This window comes from Salvelinus sp. IW2-2015, linkage group LG20 (genome assembly GCF_002910315.2).
Source record: "Salvelinus sp. IW2-2015 linkage group LG20, ASM291031v2, whole genome shotgun sequence".
NCBI lineage: Eukaryota > Metazoa > Chordata > Actinopteri > Salmoniformes > Salmonidae > Salvelinus > Salvelinus sp. IW2-2015.
The window spans coordinates 76,727,033-76,738,391 of record NC_036860.1 but is presented as its reverse complement, the minus strand read 5'-3'; positions in this window follow the sequence as shown (position 1 = coordinate 76,738,391).

Below are 11,359 nucleotides of genomic sequence, written 5' to 3'. Positions count from 1 at the left end.
AACTACAGGCCACTAAGTACCCTGGTTTAAATTAAGATATGGATTTACAAACTACAGGCCACTAAGTACCCTGGTTTAAATTAAGATATGGATTTCTCACCTTTCCTGTAGGGTCGTAGGAGGTCCCTTTGCTGTCATCTAGTGGACATATTGCTCTATTGCCCTCGGCTATGTTTAGACTGCGGTGGTCCATGTTTGCTGTGATCTAGTGTACTATAAAATAGATGTCTCTCCTATTCTTACCACTTTGCMCAGTCATATTCAARGTTAGAACTACTTTTCTAGAGGTTCTGATGCTTCTAGCTGTGATTTGCATGTTGATACATATCTACAGTAYTTCACTTTTTAATGTGTATGGTATTGCTTACTAGGTGTTGTCYMATGAAWYMTGTAACCACTCCCTCTATAAATCAGGGTTTATTGGAAAAAGCTGTTCAAAARAGGACATTGTATTATCATATCTTTGTACTCCCTGACGAAGGCCATGCAGCCAAAACATGTCAGAGTTTTTCATCTTTGTTTTCATTGAACATGCCATACACATAAAGGCATTTTAATTAATTACATGAGCAGTGCCTTGGTCCTACTTTCTTTTTGATGACCTTCACATTATATGTTTGGACAGGAAGGAAACTCATTGCAGAGCAGACTGACATTTGTAGCAAGATATGTCAGGACGAGATAGTGTGTGTGCATGCGTGTGTGCATGCATGCGTGCGTGCGTGCGTGCGTGTGTGCGTGCGGTTGCATCAAAATTGGCTTTAAGGCATAACATGTTAGTACTGCACAACCTTCAGGACCTGGTGTACTCAGTCACAGCGCTSAGCACAAACCATMTAGTAGAAACAATAGAGCCCTAGCTAACTCTCTTTGTTCTATCTGCTGCTGTCGCTCACTACTCTGTAGTTTTATCTCAKTCTGCTTTTCATGCGAGTTCAAAACCCCTCTGGGAGGGCAATAGAACTCTTAAAAGTGATTACTTTATATTGAGCTGTGACTGTGTTAACTAGAAAAKATACCCCTATGTTWGTGTTGTTTCACAGTCCCCGATCATGTATCATGAAACTCCTTAGTTTCACTGTCATTAACAAAGATGAAAAATCAATAGCTCTCTTTCACTGAGACTTTCTAGCTCTGATCAGAATGGAATAAAGCACAGTTAGGTTAGCCCCTACATACAGACTGTAGCTCTGATCAGAATGGAATAAAACACAGTTTAGTGGTGAGTGGCCTACATACAGACTGTAGCTCTGATCAGAATGGATAAAACACAGTTTTAGTGGTGAGTGGCCTAATACAGACTGTAGCTCTGATCAGAATGGAATAAAAACACAGTTTAGTGGTGAGTGGCCTACATACAGACTGTAGCTCTGATCAGAATGGAATAAACACAGTTTAGTGGTGAGTGGCCTACATAACAGACTGTAGCTCTGATCAGAATGGAATAAAGCACAGTTTAGTGGTGAGTGCCTACATACAGACTATAGCTCTGATCAGAATTGATAAAAACACAGTTTAGTGGTGAGTGCCTACATACAGACTATAGCTCTGATCAAAATGGAATAAAACACAGTTTAGTGGTGAGTGGCCTACATACAGACTGTAGCTCTGATCAGAAAGGAATAAAACACAGTTAGTGGTGAGTGGCCTAGATACAGACTGTAGCTCTGATCAGAATGGAATAAAACACAGTTTAGTGGTGAGTGGCCTACATACAGACTGTAGCTCTGATCAGAATGGAATAAAACACAGTTTAGTGGTGAGTGGCCTAGATACAGACTGTAGCTCTGATCAGAATGGAATAAAACACAGTTTAGTGGTGAGTGGCCTACATACAGACGTGTAGCTCTGATCAGAATGGAATAAAACACAGTTTAGTGTGAGTGGCCTAATACACGACGTAGCTCTGATCAGAATGGAATAAAACACAGTCTAGTGGTGAGTGGCCTAGATACACATTATCTGGCCTCCGTCCAGCATTTTCCCCCACAGCTCTTCTGCCAGACATCTGGGAGAAGAGGGGAGCAAGATTGGAGAGCTGCAGGGCATCCCGTCCTATAGGGAAACAAAAGCTGTGACTAACCACTGTGACACAAGAGGGAACCAAACCTCAACAGACTCAGCCTTATTAGGAGTAGAATTTTATATTGAGAAAGGCTGGGTCTTTTTGACAAGGTTTGTTGTTTCACTATAGTGTAGTTCATTTCACCCCTCCGCTGTGAATAATTCTCGGATAAATGTCTGGTATAGTATGAGACATCATTCAATATTAATTTTCCAAACATATTTMCACTTGTCTCAAAAGCTATTCAAGTTAACTTTCTTTGTGACCTACACTAAAACCAATTGATTGAAATGACAAAACTGCTAAAGCACTTCTGAAATGGGCAGGCAAATCATCTCTCTGGTTCTAAAGTGCCATCCTCAGGGTTTTTCCATTTCCTGGTGATTCTATACTTTTGAAGTCAAATTACACCCCCTGACTTGATATCTCAGACAATTAAATTTCCTCAGTGGGAGAGTTGAGAGTAACAGAGCGTGACAAGGAACTATGATGTTCTAGGTGCAATGACAACAGAAGTGGCAGTCAGACATTTGCATATGGTATAAACACCCTGGGACAGGCTGAAGCTAATTCAACTGACAGACAGATTGGAAGAAAAATACCTCTGATGTCCTAATGGCATCATAATGATGACTAACCTAGCTGGTGAGGGCATATGATGACAATTACATCTCCTGTCAACAAATAGTCAACACCAAATATATAATTTCACCAATAACAATTAGGCTATAGAAAGACCATCACAGCTAATGGTTGTGACGTACTTCCATTAAAGTGGGAAAATAAGTAGAAATGATGAGATGAAGTGAAGAGTCAACACATTGACCTACTGTAATTCATTCTGGGGTTGATTGCTTATCAGGTGAAGTTACTAATACAGGCTAATGACACTGATAGACAGCCAATACAGTGATGTGCTGCCAGTGGCATGATGACTCATGYTGACAGTCAGAGGGAGGCCTTTATTCTCAGGGGCTCTATCGCCTCCATCACCTCTATGGGCTAATGCATCATGTACACAGTGATCGATATGGCCACAAGCAACTGGACAGAGATCACTCTGTCTGCAGTGGCTCAATGAAGACAATATGTTTCAGTGTAACATCCCACTGAGCACACTAYGTCATTTCTGTTCAAATATTTTTTATTGAACACACACAAGAATGGTGTATAGGTATAAAAGACAGGTATACAATTCTTATCTAAACATAAAAGAGCAGACAGAAACAAAAAGACCATCAGAAAATGACCTAGGGTTCTGGTACAAAACAAATATTACAAAACAAGACATACAGAACAGGACAGGTAGAAAGAAAGAGGGTAGGTGTCACCCCCTTTTATCCCTCCCCCACTTCTTCCCCCCCTTTATCCCTTCCCCTTATTCCCTCCCGACTGCTCGGTGGCGGTCGCAGCACATGCTGCCCAAAGGTGGATTAAAATATTACAATTGAGAGTGCGTTAAAAAGTACAAATCACAGCGCCGAACGGTCCAAGTAAGAGAGGAAAGGCTGCCAGATTTGATCAAAGATCCTGTTGTGCCTGGTTTCCTTGCCTGACTTGGTTTTCCTCTGCGCTACAGTTCTGCCCGCTCTGACTCTGGTCCCTGTCTCCTCATCCTGCTACTCTGTCTACCCTGGATTCCCCACTCTCCCCACCCCACTCTACTGCTCCTTGGATACCCCTCCGACCTGCTCTGGACCTGCTTACCCTGTCCCAACCCCTCTCGCTCCAGCCTCAGCCTCCGCACCTGGTTTCCTGCAACCCGCTCAAGCTTCCCCTGGCCTGCACTCCATCTTCCCCGTGTTTCAATAAATCCTTGGTTACTTCATCCCAGTCTCCTCGCTGAGTCTGCTTTTGGGTTTCCTGTTCCACTCCACGTAACATTACTGAAAGCTCAGTGACTTTCAACGTGGCACCGTCATAGGATGCCATTTCCAACAAGTCAGTTCATAAAATTTCTCCCCTACTAGAGCTGCCCCGGTCAGCTGTAAGTGCTGTTATTGTGAAATGGAAAAGTCTAGGAGCAACAACGGCTCAGCTGCGAAGTGGTAGGACCACACAATCGCACAGAATGGGACCGCTGAAGCATGTAGCTCGTTAAAAAATCGTCTCTCCTCGGATGCAACACTCACTAAAGTTCCAAACTGCCTCTGGAAGCAACATCAGCACAAGAACTGTGCGTCAGGAGCTTCATGAAATGGGTTTCTATGACGAGCAGCCGCACACAAGCCTAAGATCACCATGCGCAAAGCCAAGCGTGGCTGGAGTGGTGTAAAGCTCGCTACCATTGGACTCTGGAGCAGTGGAAACAGGTTATCTGGAGTGATGAATCACACTTCACATCTGCCAGTCCGACGAACAAATCTGGAAACCCTACCTGCCCTAATGCATAGTGCCAAATGTAAAGTTTGTTGGAGGATAAATAATGGTCTGGGGCTGTTAATGGTTTGGGCTAGGCCCTTAGTTCCAGTGAAGGGAAATCTCAACTCAACAGGATACAATGACATTCTAGACGATTCTGTGCTTCCAACTTTGTGGCAACAGTTCAGGGAAGGCCCTTTCCTGTTTAAGCATGACATGTCCTGCGCACAAAGCGTGGTTCATGCAAAAAAGGTTTGTCGAGATCGTTGTGGAAGAATTTGACTGGCCTGCACAGAGCCCTGACCTCAACCCCATATTTGTTTTCAGTGTACATCTTGGCCATTGTAAGAAATATGTATAGTTAAAACACTCGTAAGCCTAAATTCCATCGCTATCGGAAAACCAGGCCCTGGATTGCAGTTGAGATTACATTAAAAGTACATGGTGCAAGTGATCAATGCCGGTTGAGATTTTGCACAGATTATTACGGCAATTGTGAAGATCTCCACATACCTGCAATGACCTATGCATGCTATCTTGAACATGCACACTTTATATTATTACATAAGAAATGTATAGTTACAGTAAATTCAAAATGTGGCCATGGATGTGTTAAATTTAAGGGTGAATGTTACATTAGTTTCTAATATAGCCTAACTTTAGGCTATTTGCTGTAATACGAAAGTAATATGTATTTGGGCGACAGATGTTAATGCAAATATAAAAAAATGTGCATGAAGAAAATATAAACATTTTCCCACCAGTGTTTCCAACAAACTGACTTAGTGCAGATAAAAATCAGTGCGTGATAACGTAGTGCACACAAAATGTACTTTTTTGTTTAAGTTTTCCATGTACCAAATAAAATCTAATGTTCAATGTGTTTCCATCACATTTTCAGAGAGAGAGAGAGATAATTCCACAATTCCAGTGGGTCAGAAGTTTACATACATTAAGTTGACTGTGCTTTAAATAGCTTGGAAAATTCCAAAATTATGTCATGGCTTTAGAAGCTTCTGATAGGCTAATTGACATCATTTGAGTCAATTGGAGGTGTACCTGTGGATGTATTTCAAGGCCTACCTCAAACTCAGTGATTCTTTACTTGACATCGTGGGACAACAAAAGAAATCAGCCAAGACCTCAGAAAAGAAATTGTAGACCTCCACGGGTCTGGTTCATCCTTGGAAACAATTTCCAAACGCCTGAGGTACCACGTTCATCTCTACAACAATAGTACGCAAGTATAAATACCATGGGACCACGCAGTCGTCATACCTCTCAGGAAGGAGATGCGTTATGTCTCCTAGAGATGAACGTACTTTGGTGCAAAAGTGCAAATCAATCCCAGAACAACAGCAAAGGACTTGTGAATATGCTGGAGGAAATGGGTACAAAAGTATCTATATCCACAGTAAAACGAGTCCTAATCGACATAACCTGAAAAGCCGCTCAGCAAGAAAGAAGCCACCGCTCCAAAACCGCCATTAAAAAGCCAGACTACGGTTTGCAACTGCACATGGGGACAAAGATCATACTTTTTGGGAGAAATGTCCTCTGGTCTGATGAAAACAAAAATAGAACTGTTTGGGCATAATGACCATCGTTTTGTTTGGAGGAAAAAGGGGAGGCTTCAGAGCCGAAAAACACCATCCAACCGTGAAGCACGGGGGTGGCAGCAGCATGTTGTGGGGGTGTTTCGCTGCAGGAGGAACTGGTGCACTTCACAAAATAGATGGCATCATGAGGTAGGAAAATGATGTGGATATATTCAAGCAACATCTCAAGACATCAGTCAGGAAGTTAAAGCTTGGCCGCAAATGTGTCTTCCAAATGGACAATGACCCAAGCATACTTCAAAAGTGGTGGCAAAAGTAGTGGCAAAACAAAGTCAAGGTATTGGAGTGGCCATCACAAAGCCCTGACCTCAATCCTATAGAAAATGTGTGGGCAGAGCTGAAAAAGCGTGTGCGAGCAAAGAGGCCTACAAACCTGACTCAGTTTCACCAGTTCCTGTCAGGAGGAATGGACCAAAATTCACCCAACTTATAGTGGGGAAGCTGTGGAAGGATACCTGAAACGTTTGATCCAAGTTAAACAATTTAAAGGCAATGCTACCAAATACTAATTGAGTGTATGTAAACTTCTGACCCACTGGGAATGTGGTGAAAGAAATAAACTCTGAATTAAATCATTCTCTCTACTATTATTCTGACATTTCACTTTCTTAAAATAAAGTGGTGATCCTGACCTAAGACAGGGAATTTTTACTAGGAATAAATGTCAGGAATTGTGAAAAACTGAGTTTAAATGTATTTGGCTAAGGTGTATGTAAACTTCCGACTCAACTGTGTATATATATATATATAGGTTTGGCCTGAGGGTTTATTTTGTCAAGCCTCCCACTGATAAGAAAAGGGCATCTTTCTGCACCTCAGCACTGTTTGCTGCTTTACTGTCGCTCCAGGCGAAGATGAACAAAGCCGTTTCAAGAGATGGAATGCTCTTCCTCCCCTTAGACCAGGTTAAGGGGACCCGGGAACACTTCTACCCATCAGCGTTAATACCTGCAGGCAGGGAGAAGAAGAAACTCACTGAACAGTGTACTCAAAATGCCAACCCTCATTGTTCAAGTTTGATCTCAATTCTATAGTTAGTTCAAACCAAGGAGGAAAGGTTGCTTCTTCATTCTGTAATAGTATGATGGTGCTGTGATTTGCTGCACCAAAAATATTAGCATGCAATATGGTATGAGTATTCTTTATGTTGTTGATCAAACTTACTCAATGTTATTGGCATTACAATACATTTTGACCAAAACGTAATGATGATTTATTCCTAGGTCATACTGTAAGTATCATACTTCTGCCTTCCTAGAATATATTCTACTGTGCTATATAGGAATCCCTGTATAAAAGGAAATGCGATAAACCAGCCAGGCTTCTGCTTCATCTGTCATGCTTTGGACTATGACTGGTGGATGGGGATTTGTTCACTACTCAGGTACAGATGTAGGATCTTAATTTGAGCCAGTTAGCTAGAGAAGGAAAATAATCCTGCAGCAACAGTTATGTGAATTGTTATGTGGATTATATTGACATTTTTGTAGGGGTTGATACATTATTCATTAGGGCAAATTAAGTCTGACATTTTAAAGTGGAAATATGAAATTTAGAAAAAAAATCAAACTCAAACCACTACAATTTCAGCAACAAAAAAGTGATCCAATTAAGATCCTACATCTGTACACTGCTCGGCACAGTGAACAATCAAAGGAAATGGCTCTGAAGGTTTGGAGTCTCTTTCCTTCCTCTTTTCCTTTGTATTCCACCTGTGAGGAACAGGCTGGTTTATAACCCAGAAGAATACCTGCTGAATGGCGTGCTGATGTCTGTATAGACTACACTGAATAAAGAAGCACTGTGCTGTAACTCTGTCACATATATTGAAAAACAGAGATGTCTGAGATCTGACAGCACTACTTTAACACAAGCAACTTCTTTATTTACACCAACTTGTCTCTCAAGAGAGTGTAGGACTGGATGGAAATGTGACCTCGCTATCTGAACCTCTCCCCTCCTCCTCACCAAAAAACATCCTCCAAGTGTAAGCTTCCTCAATATTCAACCAATGCGCACTGTCCTCATTTGCACCTGGTTCTGGTTCCTCTGGTGTGTGGCTATGTTGCATTGATTCACACAGTCTAGAAATGTCAGTTTGCTGTGATAGAGCCTTGCCAGGACCAAGCTGTTAACCCTAGTCTAGTCTTAACAGCTGTATACTCCCCTTGTCTAAGGTAAAAAATGACCTGCCTTCACTAAACCCTAAAATAAAGCAGTTTAATTGAATTTTAAACCCTAAATCTATTTTGCATGAAGAAACAACCTGTCATTCATCTCAAACTTGTGAATATGTGGGTTTTCCCTCTTCACAATGCAGAAAGATGCATTTAATCAGTGGACACCACTCGTTTTTTATTATAACACACCTGTCATAATTGTTTTCTTTTAAAGTAGAGGTTTATTATTATTATTATTGCTAAAGGTACAGCATAGGTGTAAACATACATTTTTTAGCAAGAGACAGCACTTGTTTAGCCTAAGAAAGTAGCAGAAATGTGAAGAAAGTAGTTTTGAATGCATTTTATTGAAGGGAAACAATAAGTCAGTGATATATATATTCTTATATACTGTACAATTAGGAATTCAACTACAAAATACTAGTCTTCTCCCATTTTCTACCAGCCCCCACCCACAAGGTGTATAAACAACAACAAATACGAATAAATAAGATAATAGATACAAAACAAAACGTGAAGAACATTAATCAATCACTCTAATTAGCACATGTAGGACAGTATGCAAGTGTGTGTGCATGGACTTGGCAAATGTCTTTCTAACATGTGAGCACAATAGTATTTGTTTTACAGTCTTCCTTTGGGGGGAAGAATTGACATCTCCTCCTCTTGCCTGCCCCAGCTGGAGCCTCAGGTGGATCAGGACAAGATTCAGCCCTCTAAACAGCTTTACAAGTACTGCAGAGGCTGCTGTGTGGGCAAGGCACTCCCTTCTTTGAATGTGTGGGGTGTGGGGTTACAAGTGCCTTTCCCAGCTGCTCCAGAACACCCTCCTCGTGTTCCGCTTATCAGGCATCCAGGTAGGGTTGATCTTGTTCCATATCACAAAGGCATTGTATGAGGACACATCATGATGTTATTTATGGAAGATGACCAGGGGCCAGCAGGCAGTCATCCTCCTGCAGCTGTAAGTTCCAATCACCTTGTCCAGGTAGTCCGGCCTCCTTTGTTGTGGTTTGTGGTCAAGGATGATGGCTGGCTTCCTGTCCTCACGATCACTGATCTCAGCTGTTTTGTGCAGTGTGCTCAGGAGGACCACATTCTTGTTAGTCTTGGGTGGTAAGAAACTAGAGTGGTGGTGGGGGTGAAGGCAAACATTGATGAGAAGGCCTGTCTCCCCCTTGTTGCGAGGAGTGTTCAGGCTTGTTCTTTCTAACTGTACCAACCATGGTGATCTTCTCTTCAGGAGCTGCTGGCTGAGTTCAACCAGTAGCACATATCATCTCAATTTCTCATTGTTGTGTATGTGGTGTGACTGTGGTTTGGTGTGTGTGTAAATGATTTTTTAAATGACCCTAAGACAATCTTTGTACACCGCCAGGGTGAATAGGCAATGTTTAACTTTTTCTAATGTTGGGGTCACTCTAGGAAATTCAAAATTTCAAGTTGAAAAAAATATCATTTAGGGGGTTCTCTGCTGTTAAACATAGTGGCGGGTCATTTTTTTACCTTAAGACAAGGGTTAGGACAGATTCGGTTTGTCTGTTACTCTTAGCTAGAATTCAGAACCAACTTCACAGTACCCTGACTGACCAAACATTGTGTTTTCACAAGACAACTAAAAGGCAGATGAAGATTTGCTGGCTGTTGTACAGACACTGCCGAAATATATTTGTTAAAGAAGGTTGCTGTGGTGTTAAAATCCAAGACATGCTCGCACCCACTGCCCATTATGTTAATTCAGATGTTGACAGAATATGTTATATAATATCCGTCTGTATCCAGTTGGCAAGTATGGAAATATGCCAGGTAGCTGTGGTCTTAAGCAAATCATCAGTTCTAGAATTTATTTGACAATCGTAGTACATTCTTGGGCAAGTTATGACACTGCAGAGACAGGTACTGGTAGACTCCTGTTGCAATTACATATACAGTAACTGAGTTTTTAATTAATGATATACATTTCTCCATATTGATGTTCACTAATTTTGACAAAGGCAACGGATTAACTTACTCTACCACTGTGATGTCACATGGTCAAGGTGTCATGTATAACTCCCAGATTGAATGAGTCAGGGAGTGGGTAATTAAGGGGTGTGGCCATGTGAATTCTCCCTCAGGGCACTGACAAGGCTCTACAGCCCTCCTTATTGCGATTAAGGCCCTAGTTCCCTCCTCACACAGGTAGGAAAGAGGACAGTGTCACAACCCTGACCTTTGATAACACTAATGAATCTGAGCACATTATGATATATCTTCCCCATAGGGATTCTCATTGACAGAGTCACTACCACAGTCAATAACATTTATGAGGAAGGCCATGTTCTAATTCCCTCCCAAATCACTAAAGGGCCATCATGATGATTTGGCCCATCTTTTTTGAAAGATAACATTTTTATAGTGCTGCTATCAATGAGGTTAAAGATTTGAATGCAGCCACTAAGTGGAAGTGACTTTCTGCCTTTCATACACCAGCAGGCAATTGTAATGCTGCGAGGATTTGACATAGTCTATATTACCGCTGAAAGCCTATATGAGTGTTGGAGGTCGATGCGTTCTCTGCAAGACCCAGGAGACATTTGATTATATCTGTGTCATTAAACAGCAAAGTGCTGAAAAATAAATAAACATGGCAATAAAAGTAGTTGGGTTTCTGTTTAGATTATTTTTTCGAGTTCATGAAACAAAGGAAGTATGATAGCTGTGAAAGAATTCAATGTGAAGGAAACTTGAGACTCCAGAATACGTAAAACTCTCAATCTGAGGGGGATACAGTATGTAATTACACTGTAGGAATAGATTGTTGCTCAATCGCCTCTTCTCTCTGACAACAGCATGTCTTTCAGTGAGTCAAGGACAATTAAAATACCCTTAGTTTGTCAAGATTGTGTCAGGGGAACTACATTTCAATCTATTTTCAATACAAGTGGGTGGACAGATGCTATAGAATCTATTTCTCTGAGAGGGGGTGTATTGCATAGTGACAGAAAAAGCCAGAGACAAGAAGACAATGATGGATAAGTGAGATTAAGCACTTTGACCTTCAAGACTTCAACTAACATTGTTTTGCCTGGTCAAAACAGTATCCTATAATTCCATATGAGGATACTAGGGGAATTTGAGGAAAATGTTTACGG